Genomic DNA, 14856 nt, shown 5'->3' on the forward strand with positions numbered 1-14856 from the left:
TTTAAAATGGGAATAAAATGCGTTAGGAAAATTATGGAAAGATACACAAACATTTTTATCAGCAGTTACTTCAGAGGGAACGATTGCAGGATCAAATATCATAGGAGGTTTTTAGGATTAAATGAAATGATGCTTAGAAAGTTCTTAGGACAGTGCATGGCACATGGTAAAGCTCTATTAATACTAGCTCCGTGTTTGTAGAAAAACAGACCCTTTGACATGCTCGCGCTTCCTGCAGTTCCATATGTGCTAAATTTGTTTAGTATCACATGACACTGGCCCTGTCTCCCTACACACGCACACGCGTACGCATCCCCACCTCCACCTCCTGGCCACCCACCAGGGATAGATAGACTAAACCCAGCCATTAGACTTGACTGACAACCAGTTTAATCTCCTGAAAATCTGGAATCAAGCCAGTGAGAGACCAAGCTGCTTTGCTGTGTGAGATGAGCTGGAACACCAAACGGAACCACATCTGGATTCATGTCCAGAAAGAGCCAGAGCCACATGCCTGTACTACAGTTACAGAATGGCAGACGTCAAGAGGAAGCTGGTTTCTTTAGAGGAACACGGAGTGGACATGCAGAAAAGGACAGGGATGAAAGACAGTGTCCCCAGAAAAAGGGATGGGACAGTACCTTCCAGGGGCTGGCAGTTTCCAGCACCAGTTCCCACAGTGCCTAGCTGGACTTGTTTCCCCAAGATCTCCATGTCCTCATAAGTGTCCTTTGCAAACAAATAAGCCCTGGCCAAAGAAAGGCTGCTGTGGATGACAAATCAGACAGTCGGTCATGTTCTAATACATCCTGGGACACCGGGCTGTGGTGCTGACTCCACATCAATGTACAAGACAATTAAATGGTATTTGTAGTCTTTTTCCAGACCTTTTTTCAACTGTCAGCACAGTTGAATTCCCAGTGGCCTCTGGAGGGCACTATTCAGTTAAGTTTATTCCACGGTAGTGAGCACTACACCAGCAGAGCATTTAAGGAAAAGGTGTTTGAAATAATAGTTACCATTTCCTGAGTACCAACAACATGCTAACCACGGTGCTGCTTGATTTACGTATATTATATCTTAAACAATCACAACAACTGTTTCCATCCAGCAATTGGAGATTGTTTTCGAGCATGGTTACTTGTTTCCACAGGCATGCTATTAACAGGTGTCAAACAAAAGGAAAGCTTTTTTTTTTCTCTTTTAATGAACAGGAAGGCTGAGTTTACAGCTCCTGATGCGAACCAGTTCAAGTTCAGTTGCCCCTCAATGTACTCCTTTTTAATTAGAAAAACAACAAATGTAGCACCATTGCAACACAGAGGGGAAAAGATATTTGGTACGGGGGTATAAATATCTGGGTCCCTCTTCTCTCTCAAGGTGAGGCAAAATGTTTCCTGTCTCCTGCCTTTTATCCATGCCCCCAAGATAATCGTGTTGGTTTCATGCCCGGCTGTGGGCTGCTAGGGAGTGGGAGCTGCTCCACAGGGAAGGAGTTTTTGTTCTCTACCTTGCTCAATGCCACCGTGGTGGGGAGGGTAGGAGTGAGGCTCCAAACCTTTTCAGGTAACAGTTCCCTGCAAAGTCTGAAAACAACCACTGACCTGTCTCCCTTTTATTTTTTACAAGATATTTGAGGCCAGCCACGGTGGTTCATGTCTGTAATCTCAGCACTTTGGGAAGCCGAGGCGGGCGGATCATTTGAGGTCAGGAGTTCGAGACCAGCCTGACCAAAATGGTGAAACCCTGTCTCTACTAAAAATACAAAAAAAATTAGCCAAATGTGGTGGCACACACCTGTATTCCCAGCTACCTGGGAGGCTGAGGCAGGAGAATCACTTGAACTCGGAAGGCAGAGGTTGCAGTGAGCCGAGATCACGCCACTGCACTCCAGCCTGGGCGACAGAACAAGACTCTGTCTCAAATAAAAAAAAAAAAGATATATGAAACCTGTTTGTTTATTCGATATTATCAATGTAAATTAAAACATTTATCAGATATTACCCAAATGAGCCACATGCATTAGGTATATGCTTCTCATTTACTTCTTACAGCATCCCTATGAGGTAAGAGGCAAGTATAATTACCCGCATTCACAGATGAGGAAATATAGGCTGAGAAAGATTGGATAAACCCATCTATTAAGAGACAGAGCCTGGAATCGAGCCGGGGTGACCTGCCTCCAAGACCTGAGTCTTTTTTTGCTGGGTTGCTCTGTCAGTTGCTACCCGTATGCCAAATAGTGTGTCTGTCCCTATAGACAGCATGTCCATTCCTTATTGCTCCTTATTCATGAGGTCACTGTCTTGCCACTTCTCCACTATGGAGGGGTGAACCAGGAATCAGAAAATCTGGGTTCTGAACACTTTCTTAATCTATATTTATTCATTTAAGGATATTTACTGACCACCTACTGTTTCAGCTCTGGAACTGCATATTGGGGAAATACTCTTCTATAAAACATATAAAGTCCCTGGTTTTCTGGGGCTTTTATCCATGCCTTGGAAAACTGACTTATCCTTGTAGGCGTAATTGTGGTTAATAATGACATGAAGGAATTTTTAAAGTAATCTTTCTTGTTATATAATAGCTTTCCTGAGGCTGGGCATGGTGGCTCATGCCTGTAATCCCAACACCTTGGGAGGCTGAGGTGGGTGGATCACTTGAGATCAGGAGTTCGAGACTAGCCTGGCCAACATGGTAAAACCCCGTCTCTACTAAAAATACAAAAATTAGCTGGGTATGGTGGCATGCGCCGGTAATCTAAGCTACTCAGGAGGCTGAGGCAGGAGAATTGCTTGAACTGAGAGGCAGAGGTTGCAGTAAGCTGAGATCATGCCACTGCACTCCAGCCTGGGTGATAGAGCAAGACTCTGTCTCAAAAAAAAAAAAAAAGTAAAAAATAAAAGTAATTTAAAAATGGCTTTACTGAGATGTTCACCTACTATAAAATTTATCCTTTAAAATGTATAATTGAGTGGTTTTATGGATTCACAGCATTGAATATCACCAATATCTAATTTTAGGACGTTTTTATCCTTCCAAAAAGAAGACACATACCTATTACAGGCATTCTCCATACTCCGCTTCTCCAAGCCCCTGGAAACCTACTTTCTGTTCCTATAGATTTACCTATTTCATTCAGTACACGGTCTTCTGTACTGAAAGTGTAATGACTTCAGTGCTCATCTGTGTTTCAGTATGATTCAGAACTTTACTTCATTATATTGCCAAATAGTATTCCATATGTTTAACCACATTTGTTTAACCATCCATCCATTTGTGGACATTTGGGTCATTTCCACTTTTTGACTATTATGAATCATGCTGTGAACATTGGTGTACAAGCTTTTGTGTGAGTATGTTTTCAGTTCTGTTGGATATATATGTAAGAATAGAATTGATGATGATATAGTAACTCTATGTGTAACTTTTTGAGAAATCTCCAAATTGTTTTTCAGGACTATTTTACATCCCCACCAGCAGTGTATAAGGGTCCTAATTTCTCCACATTCCTGCCAACACTTGTGACCTGTCTTTATGAGACCAGCCATCCTAGTGGGTGTGAAGCTGTATCTCACTGTGACTTTGATTTGTATTCTCTAATGATTAATCACGTTGAACACCTTTTCATGTGTTTTTGAACCTTTGTATATCTTTGGAGAGATGTCTATTTATTTTATTTTTTAAGACAGGGTCTTCCGCTGCCACCCAGCCTGGAGTGCAGTGGCATGAGTGCAGTGCAGAGGCTCACTGTAGCCTCAACCTCCTGGGCTCCAGCAATCCTCCCACCTTATTCTCCTGAATAGCCAGGACTACAGGCATATGCCACTACACCTGGCTAATTTTGTAAAAATTTTTTTTGTAGAGACAGGGTCTTGCTGTGTTTCCCATACTGGTCTCAAACTCCTGGCCTCAAGCCATCTTCATGCCTCAGCCTTACAAAGCACTAGGATTATAAGCATGAGCCACCATGCCCAGCTAGAAATATCTATTTAAATTCTTTACCCACTTTTACATTGAGTTGTAAGAATTCTTTATATAGCCTAGATACAAGTTCCTTAGCAGATATATGACTTGCAGATATTTTCTCAGGCAGCTGCACATATTAAACAATTGCCATTGATTGTTTTCAACAAATAACCTAGGGGCAATGCTGCTTTTGCAGCATCAGCTCTGAATCAAGTCAAGTAAAGAGAAACCTTGAAAATGGAGCCTTTCAGAGAGCTGTTGGACAGGTCAAGTAATAACAATTCTGTGAAGATAGAGTTTTTGGGGGCCTCCAAACTTGTTCTGCCTCAGTGGCTGCTAGTGATGTTTCAAGCTTTTGGCTAACTTCCAGAGTTCTGAAAAAGTTGATTTTGGTCATTTTTTCTAGTGTTTTTGTTACTCTTATAGAGGTGTGGATTTTTGGAGGTCTTTATTTTTATCATTCCAGAAGGGCTTTTTCCAGTAAACTTATCTTTGAAATATGATATACGTAAAGGCACATATCAAAAGTATTCAGCTTAGTGAATTTTTTTTTTTTTGAGACAGTCTTGCTCTGTTGCCAAGGCTGGAGTGCAGTGGCATGATCTCAGCTCACTGCAACCTCTACCTCCCAGGTGCAAGCTATTCTCCTGTCTCAGCAGAGTAGATGGGATTGCAGGCACCACACCTCGCTAATTTTTGTATTTTTAGTAAAAACAGGGTTTCACCATGTTGGCATGGCTGGTCTCAAACTCCTGACCTCAGATGATCCACCCGCCTCGGCCTCCCAAAGTGCCAGGATTACAGGCATGAACCACCACACCCAGCCCAGCTTAGTGAATTTTTATATTAAACATCACCCAAACTGAGAAACAGAACTTAACTAGTATGTCAGAGCCCTCCTTCTTACCTCTTACCAGTTACTAACCCCCCTTTACCAAAGTAAAGTGGTACCCAATAGCTGTAAGAACTTTCCTATCTATGGCTGGGTGTGGTGGCTCATGCCTGTAATTCCAGCACTTTCGGAAGCCAAGGTGAGTGGATCACTTGAGGTCAGGAGTTCAACCTGGCCAACATGGTGAAACCCTGTCTGTACTAAAAATACAAAAAATTAGCCGAGTGTGGTGGTAGGTGCCTGTAATCCCAGCTGCTCTGGAGGCTGAGGCAAGAGGGTCGCTTGAACCTAGGAGTCAGAGGTTGCAGTGAACCAAGATCATGCCACTGCACTGTAGCCTGGGTGACAGAGCGAGACTCCATCTCAAAGAAACAAAAAACAAAAAACTTTCTTGTCTAGTACCATTCTGATTTTTTCCAACTGTTTCATTCTACTTGTTCACATTTTCCCTCCAAACCACTCCCTTAATACGTTTAATCCAATGGCTTTTTTTTTTTTTTTGAGACGAAGTTTCACTCTGCCACCCAGGCTGGAGTGCAGTGGCGCGATCTCGGCTCACTGCAAGCTCCGCCTCCTGGGTTCACGCCATTCTCCAGCCTCAGCCTCCCGAGTACCTGGGACTACAGGTGCCCGCCACCACGCCCAGCTAATTTTTTTTGTTGTTGTTGTATTTTTAGTAGAGACGGGGTTTCACCGTGTTAGCCAGGATGGTCTCGATCTCCTGACCTCATGATCTGCCCGTCTTGGCCTCCCAAAGTGCTGGGATTACAGGCGTGAGCCACTGCACCTGGCTCTGATGGCATTTTTAACTTGTATGTTTTTTTTTTTAATATTCAACTTTTAAAAAATTATGAACTAGCCTATTTGGGACATCCATTTGTTTCTGTCAGGCTCCTCCTGCCTCCCCAGATTCCTCTGTCATCACAGCCATTTCCCTATCAGTAAGCCAGGCCCTGGAGTATTGGCTGTTAATTCTCCTCTATCCCTTTTTCCCAGACTTGCAGACACCCTTGATCATCCACATAAAAAGGGAAGCTGAGATGTCTTCAGGATAAAGTTACATGTTTTTTCATGAGACTTCTGCACAGTGTCCAAACACTCTGATCTGTACAGATAGAAAGGACACTTCTTGAGAGTCTTTTGGGAGAAGCCTTATCCTGCAATTCTGATTTCTTTGCTTTTCCTGACCAAGGCTTCTCAGGCTAATTCAGAGGCATTGTGGCACAGCTCAGACAGCAAGCAGTGACATTCTGAAGTTGCTTCTTCTGAGGAATTCACCCAGTGGGAAAGCAAGGGAGGATGGAAGACTTCTTGGGCAGTTTACGAAGTGTGGAGACCCAGTTCCCTGTTAGTGCTTTTCCTTATCAGAGATCATTACCTGGTAGAAAAGGAGATGTTCTGATGGAGGATTAAGCTAGATATAGTAAGTCACAGTGATATGGACATTTGAAAGTAATTGCTTGGGAAATGTAAAGAGGTCACAGTGGTTGAACTTAATGGTACAAAGAATAACCATGGGGCCAGGTGCAGTGGCTCACGCCTGTAATCCCAGCACTTTGGGAGGCTGAGGCAGTGGATCACGAAGTCAAGAGATCGAGACCATCGTGGCCAACATGGTGAAACCCCATCTCTACTAAAAATACAAAAATTGGCCGGGTGCGGTGGTTCACGCCTGTAATCCCAGCACTTTGGGAGGCCAAGGCGGGTGGATCACGAGGTCAAGAGATCAAGACCATCCTGGCCAACATGGTGAAACCCCGTCTCCACTAAAAATACAAAAATTGGCCGGGCATGGTGGCTCACGCCTATAATCCCAGTACTTTGGGAGGCCGAGGCGGGTGGATCACAAGGTCAAGATATCAAGACCATCCTGGCTAACATGGTGAAACCCCGTCTCTACTAAAAAATACAAAAATTAGCTGGGCATGGTGGTGTGTGCCTGTAGTCCCAGCTACTTGGGAGGCTGAGGCAGGAGAATTGCTTGAACCCGGGAGGCGGAGGTTGCAGTGAGCCGAGATTGCGCCACTGCACTCCAGCTTGGCGACAGAGCAAGACTCCGTCTCAGAAAAAAAAAAAAAAAATTAGCTGGGCGTGGTAGCGCTCACCTGTAGTCCCAACTACTCAAGAGGCTAAGGCAGAAGAATCACTTGTACCTGGGAGGTGGAGGTTGCAGTGAGCCAAGATTGCCCCACTGCACTCCAGCCTGGGTGACAGAGTGAGACTGTTTAAAAAAAAAAAGACTAACCATGGGGTGGGGAAAAGTATAAATGGAGTGAAAATTTTGGGCAAAGATAAATGACTCAAAGTAACTAATAAAATGATTAAAAATCAATTCTGACTTTTAGTGGGTTTTTGTTTTGTTTTTTGTTTGTTTGTTTTAGAGATGGGGTCTCACTATGTTGCCCACGCTGGTCTCCAACTTCTAGACTCAAGTGATCTTCCCACCTTGGCCTCCCAAAGTGCTTGGATTACAGGCATGAGCCTGGCGTGATTCCATTTATGTAAGGGTCCTAGAATGGTCAAATTCACAGAAACAGAAAATGAATGGAAGTTACCAGAGGTTGGGAGAAGGGATGAATGGAGAGTTATTAGTGGATGTAAAGTTTCAGCCTGGTGTGATGAAAAAGCCCTGGAGACGGGTAGTGGTGATGGTTGCACAACAACATGAATGTATTTACTGACACTCAACTGTACACTTGAAAATCATTCAAAAGGGTGCTTGCTTAAAATAATTAAAAAGGGTGCTGGCTTTGGCATCACCTATACTAAAATTGGAACAATACAGAGAAGATGAACATGGCTCCTGCTCAGGGATTTTTAAAAATAATAAAAATGGGTCGGGTGCAGTGGCTCATGCCATTAATCCCAACACTTTTGGGGGGCCCAGGCAGGCAGATCACCTGAGGTGAGGAATTTGAGACCAGCCTGGCCAACATGGTGAAACCCCGTCTCTACTGAAAATACAAAAATAAGCTGGGCACGGTGGCGGGCGCCTGTAAACCCAGCTACTCAGGAGGCTGAGGCCGGAGAATCACTTGAGCCCAGGAGGCGGAGGTTGCAGTGAGCCGAGGTCGCGCCACTGCACTCCAGCCTGGGTGACAGAGCGAGACTCTGTCTCAAAAAAAATTAAAATGGTCAATTTTATTTTATGTATATTTTACCACAGTAAAAAGATGTGCAGTTAAGTACAAACCTAGTGTGTGAGGAAAAGTTTGGGGTCACAGGTGGCCAAGGCCTTGGGGAACACATTGGTGTCTTTAAGGAGGTTTTCCTTCATTCCACAAGTCCCATGAGCAGGCCTGACCAACCCACTGCCACAGTGTCATTAACACTGTTAGCACAGTGGGTAGCCACTGTCTGTGCCTGGTTGATTAATAAGAAAGTACTTAGCTTCCTTCCAAAACTCTGGAAAAATGAGACAATGTCATTAAAAGGTTAAGACACTTGTTGCTTAAAAGTGGCCACTAGAAACAAAGGTGGAGGCTGGGCCTGGTGACTCATGCCTATAATCCCAGTGCTTTGGGAGGCTGAGGTAGGCAGATTGCTTGAGTCCAGGAGTTTGAGAAAGCCTGGGAGACATGGCAAAACCACGTCTCTACAAAAAATACAAAAATTAGCCAGATGTAGTGGCACATGCCTGTAGTCCCAGCTACTGAGGAAGCTAAGGCAGGAGGATTACTTGAGTCTGGGAGGCAGAGGTTGCAGTGAACTGAGATGGTGCCACTGCACTGTAGCCTGGGCAGCAGAGTGAGACCCTGTCTCAAAAAAAAAAAAAAAAAAAAAAAAAGAATGGCCTTGATCTCCTGACCTCGTAATCCACCCGCCTTGGCCTCCCAAAGTGCTGGGATTACAGGCATGAGCCAGTTGCAGTGAGCCGAGATTGCGCCATTGCACTCCAGCCTGAGCAACAAAGTGAGACCCTGTCTCAAAAAAATAAAATAAAATAAAATAAAGAAAAGAAAAAAGAAACAAAGGTGGAGATGGAAATGTGAATCCATTTCAATTACCTGGGCCCTCTAGAGACCTCTGTAAAACCTTTAGGGCAGAGCTTTCTACCGTTTATCCTGAAGGCTGAGACAGTCTGGTGACAACCTCAACTGGGACCTTGAGAGCAGCAGTGACCTAGGCTCAGACTCCCCTGGTGGGGACTATGGCCATGGTGACATCATGAGGCTTCCTTGGCCCATCAACCTGTACCCTGTGCCTGCTGGGCAGTGCGGGGTGGTGAGAGGCCAGGTTAGCCACCAGGATGCCACCATGCCAGAGATGAGGGATGCCTCAGAGGAGAAAGTTCTATGGGGTGTCCACTCTTCCTCCTCTGATGCAGAATTTGATGCAATGGCTGGACATTTATAGGCCATTTTCTTGGATGATGAATTCTGTTTAATACAAAAGAACTTCAAGAACAAGAAGCACTGGAAGCTAAGCCAGGTTTTGTTGCCAAGAGGAGGAAACAACCAAAAAGGGTTCCCCTACCCTCTGACTCCTTCTTTAAGGGACCCCACAGCTCAACAAGCCTGTGTCCAGTTGGAGCACCTGCCCTGCTCTCCTCCACTGCTAGCTGACCGCCAATTCCAGGTTTGAAGATATGGAACAGGATATGCCCATATTCTCCATTTTTAACTAATAACCCTTTTAGTGAAGAGCTTCTGCCTGAAGAGGGTTCCTGGAAATTAATATGGTTGATTTCATGACAACTAGACATCAGCTTAAAGATGAAGTGGCAAAAAGTTTCTTGAATTTATGAACACTCTTCCCCCCAAAATTTGAACTATGCAACAGAAATAGAAGATAGAGAAAAGGGTCTACACTGTTGCTTAACAGTGAAAGTCTTTGCACATACCTTTCTGCTACCCAGCAAATTTTGTGTGGTGCTCATTCCTGGGGAAGTTTTTTCATTTTGGTATTTCAAGCCCCACAGGTGGTAGATGACCTCAGCTTGTGGAGGAAAAAAAAAGAATCAGTGATTAGGGAACATACCTTTAAGAGATTTATCTCATTTGGAGCATTGCACACCGGGGCCTGTTGTGGGGTGGGGGGAAGGGGGAGGGATGGCATTGGGAGATATACCTAATGCAAATGACAAGTTGATGGGTGCAGCACACCAACATGGCACATGTATACATACGTAACAAACCTGCATGTTGTGCACATGTACCCTAGAACATAAAGTATAATAAAAATATATATATTTGTATATATATAACTAGATATATATATAAAATCTCTTTATATATATATATAAAGAGATTTATCTCATTTGATCTTTAGTTGGTCTAAATAAGGAGTGATCAAAAAGCAAGAAACATGAACTCTTCAGGAATATTTGCTTTTGAGAAATATGTGCTAGTGTTTCAAAACTTTGATAGCCTCGTGAAGTGGATTCACCTCTTAGATGATTTTGAGGCAAAGAAAAAGCATTCTATGTGTTAGAGGAAGACACTTCAAATCACTGCTGTGCTGACTTCTTCTTGTGTACATAATCCAAAGGTAGTGGAGCCGAAAGGTGGTCACTGATGTGTGGGCATCATTGAGATGAAATCACTGCAAGTTATTATCCCTCAAATATCTTCCACACCTTTCTTCTATGTGCTGTGCTGTTCTATTTAATGTTTTCAAAAGTGTTTCTTTTAGGGCCAGGAGCAGTGGCTCACACCTGTAATCTCAGCACTTGGGAGGCCGATGCAGGTGAATCACTTGAGGTCAGGAGTTCGAGACCAGCCTGGCCAACATGGTGAAACCCTGTTTTTACTAAAAATACAAAATTAGCCAGGCGTGGTGGCGGGCACCTGTAATTCCAGCTACTTAGGAGGATGAGGCAGGAGAATCGCTTGAACCTGGGAAGCGGAGATTGCAGTGAGCCAAAATCACACCACTGCACTCCAGCCTGGGCAACAAAAGTGACACTCCATCTCAAAAAAAAAAAAAAAAATGTATCTTTTAGCTTCAAGGACCCTGCCTTACTGACCAAGAAGATAAGAATTCATCTAGGGACAGTTACATGAACTCATCTTCTCAGTCTCAATTTCTAGAGCTGATGTTTAACTTTTCATCAATTGGACTGAGAAAACGAGAGCTTCATTGTCTTGGGTAGGGTCAGCATCTCTAACTAGCACAGCACCTAACACCTAGTGAAAACTCAACAAATGTTTGTTGAGTGACATAAGCGTTCCTTCTGAAAATGCACGTCTTGGGTTTGTGTGTCTTCTTTCACTGGTCCTGAATCAGTCCTATTATTTCCAGCAGGCTCATCACTCATTGAGAATGTAGTCATAAACCCTTGTGGGTCTCAATTTGGAATGTCCATGATTGTCCACCTAAAAATAAATAGAAGTATTATGTGTTAAGTGCTTTTTAAATCTGCTATGTTTGCAAAAAGGATTCTGCGTTGGTGCTCCCAATTTACCAGTCTGACTTAGATGTTTTGAAATAGAGTGAAATGTGTCTTTATTAAAAAACAGCACAGTAATGGTATTTGTGTAAGCTTGTTTCAATGTTTTCTCTATAAACCAATAGTAATTTTATTGGCTTTTTTTTTTTTTTTTTTTTTGAGACAGAGTCTTGATCTGTGGCCCAGGCTGGAGTGCAGTGGAGTGGCATGATCTTGGCTCACTGCAACCTCCACCTCCAGGGTTCAGGCAATTCTCTTGCCTCAGCCTCCCAAGTAGCTGGGATTACAGATGTGCACCACCACACCTGGCTAATTTTTGTATTGTAAAGACGGGGTTTTGCTGTGTTGGTCAGGCTGATTTCAAACTCCTGACCTCAAGTGATCCACCTGCCTCGGCCTCCCAAAGTGCTAGGATTATAGGTGTGAGCCACTGCGCCTTGCCAATTTTATTGTTTTTGAGGGAAAAATCCATGATTTTTACAAATGTCCCCAACTTGATCTAAATCCTCCTTTCTTTTTCAACCTCTCCTAGAGATGATGCTCTAATGACAAAAGCAGAGAGGTAGGCAAAGGTTTTTTATGATCCCCTCTAGAAATTTTGTTTAGAAAAGGGTACCTCATCTGTCCAGAATTAGTAAAATAAATCATGTAGGCTGGGTGAGGTGGTTTATGCCTGTAATCCCAGGACTTTGGGAGGCCCAGGTGGGTGGATCACCTGAGGTCAGGGGTTCAAGACCAGCCTGGCCAACATGATGAAACCCAGTCTCTACAAAAATACAAAAATTAGCTGGGCATGATGGAGGGTGCCTGTAATCCCAGCTACTCTGGAGGCTGAGATGAGAGAATCGTTTAAATCCAGGAGGTGGAGGTTGCAGTGAGCCAAGATCACGCCATTGCATTCTAGCCTGGGCAACTGAGCGAGACTGTCTTAAAAAAAAGAAAGAAAGAAAGAAAGAAATTAAAAATAAATAAATAAATCATGTAGACTAATCCACTTCTGGAAGAAGAGGAAAGGTGTACTTGAGTTAATTCCTGCTGTGTAATAAGATTCTATATTGAATTCTCAATGAGAATATCATCAGCCTGGATCCCTCCCCACAAAATGCAGACTCTCCACACCTGTGCTGTGCATTCTTGAAGGTGAACTAGTCTCATACGCACACTTTGCTGACGAGAAGCTCCAAGCCCAGTAGGTGAAGAGACTCCCTTTGGGTACCAGGGGGAGCAGAATCACGACAAGCAGCTAGGCCCCTGGACTTGCTGGATCCTTCTTGCCAGGGAACAGCAAACTCCCACCTGCCAGCTGAGAATGGTTTTATATTTTTAAACGATCATAAAGAATATGAGGCCAGGCACAGTGGCTCATGCCTGTAGTCCCAGCACTTTGGGAGGCTGAGGTGGGCAGATCATTTGAGGTCAGGAGTTTGAGACCAGCCTGGCCAACCTGGTGAAACCCTGTTTCTACTAAAAATACAAAAAATTACCCAGGCATGGTGGTCCATGCCTGTAGTCCGAGCTACTCGGGAGGCTGAGGCAGGAGAATCACTTGAACTTGGGAGGCAGAGGTTGCAGTGAGCCGAGATTGTGCCACTGTACTCCAGCCTGGGTGACAGAGTGAGACTCCGTCTCAAAAAAATAAAAATTAGCCGGGCATGATGGTGTGTGCCTGTAGTCCCAGCTGCTTGTGAGGCTGAGTTGTGAGGATCACCTGAGCCCAATAGGTAGAGGCTGCAGTGAGCTGAGATTATAATTATAATTATAATTATAATTATAATCCACTGTACTTTGGCCTGGGTGAGTGACACAGTGAGACCTTGTCTCAAAAATAAAAAGCAAAAAGTAAATGAAGTAAGACTAAAGAAACTAAGATGAACAGCTAAAAAAGAGCAAGAAAATGTATATACACATGGTATCTGTAAAGTTTGGAAACAGGTAAAATACACAAAATTCTGTGAGATCTTCAATCTGTAAAAAATAAAATTATATTAAAAATTATATCCTGTGTTTTTATACTTTATGGACCCCAGGGTCCACTGTTGGAGTGCAGTGGCATGATCTCAGCTCACTGTAACCTCCGCCTCCAGGGTTCAAGCAATTCTTCCACCTCAGCCTCCCAAGTAGCTGGAATTACAGGTGCCCTCCATCACACCCAGCTAATTTTTGTATTTTTATTAGAGATGGGGTTTTGCCCTGTTGGCCAGGCTGGTCTTGAAGTCCTGACCTCAAGTGATCTGCCTGCCACAGCCTCTCAAATTGCTAGGATTACAGGCATGAGCCACCATACCCCACCGAGGTATATTTTAATCCCCAGAAATCCATGGAGCTAGAAATGCTCCTCAAAGAGATCCATGTAATCACGTGGCTCAGCAGCACAAACAGCCTCTCATCTCTGGAATCACAGTCTAAAAGATTTTGATAATTAACCTTCGTTTTCTACTTTGAAAAAGAAACTCACCCAAATTCAAACAGGTAAACAGTCATGTCAATTTGCAGGTGAGTTTTCAAAAGCTGATCTGGAGGCATTGTTCTGTGAAAATAAATTAAATAGAACAAAGGCTAGGCAAACAAGTCATCGTTATTTTCTTCACAAGGCCATGGTTTTCAGTGGTAGTTTTTCATTGACTTAGTAGAGTAGGCTGATATCCATATAAATGTAACTCTAAAACCTCCCTGCCACTCTCACGTTATAGCACAGTCAGGGCATCTAGGCAAGCCACGGAGAATTCCAGGTCTGGGGCATTCCCAAGAGGCCAGGTCTGTGAACACATTCTGGACACCTGGCTTAGCTGACCTCCACATCAATCCTGTTGTGAGAGTTTCTTCATCTTCATCATCTGAAGTCTCTCTAATGGGTTGGGAGAGAGGGCTCAGCCTCTGCATCCCCCATTCTCCCATGTGGCGTCTCAGCACGTGTCCCTCCTGCCCTCCAGATCATCTGTCCTGCAGGGACTCCAGAAGCTCTCACCAGAAAGAGATTTGGGTGCCTGTTCTGCGTACAGGTTGCCCTCTCCTGCCATCCCTGCATTGTTGTTAACTGCAGAAAGACAGGAAAAGGTCATCGCTTTTGAGTTCCTTCAGTTTGCTTTCAATTCTTTTACTCCCCTCCAGAGGTCATCTTTGAAGGCGAGTTTTGTTGACAGGGGGTGCAAAATCTTAATTTATCTTTGTAGTGCTCCTTGAAGAAGACTTTGGAGTTCAAAGCAAACAGTAAGAAGAATGTTTGCTTTAGTGATCTTTTATCATTTTATCCTCTGTAATGACCACAGAAGAGAAAGGAGTTTGCACATAAGTTATAAATAATCATGTCAAGGGAAAATGTGGTAAAAGAAAAAAAAAACAGATTTTAAGAACTCATTGGTGTTATTATAGAATAAATAACTGGCAAATATTTGGTTCATGAGCACATTTAAGGTTTAGAACTGAGATCTGCCTAAGAGACAGAAACCTGAGCTTTTAGGTAGAAGGGAGATGGAATATAATCTTTATTTTCAAGAAGCTTAGGCTGGACATAGTGGCCCACGACTGTAATCCCAGCACTTTGGTAGGCTGAGGTGGGCGGATCGCTTGAGCATTACAGGTTCAAGACCAGCCTGAGCAACAT

The 14856-nt window shown here is 43.7% G+C and overlaps 1 protein-coding gene and 1 pseudogene across 5 annotated transcripts in view; both read left to right on the top strand.

The window, feature by feature from the left end:
- The window catches only part of PDZD2 (PDZ domain containing 2), a 472513-nt gene that overhangs the window by 185346 nt on the left and 272311 nt on the right, over positions 1-14856 (top strand). The gene's annotated exons all lie outside the window — the stretch shown is intronic.
- On the top strand, positions 7606-7702 carry LOC115931315 (uncharacterized; annotated as a pseudogene).

This window comes from Gorilla gorilla, chromosome 19 (assembly GCF_029281585.2).
Source record: "Gorilla gorilla gorilla isolate KB3781 chromosome 19, NHGRI_mGorGor1-v2.1_pri, whole genome shotgun sequence".
Classification (NCBI taxonomy): domain Eukaryota; kingdom Metazoa; phylum Chordata; class Mammalia; order Primates; family Hominidae; genus Gorilla; species Gorilla gorilla.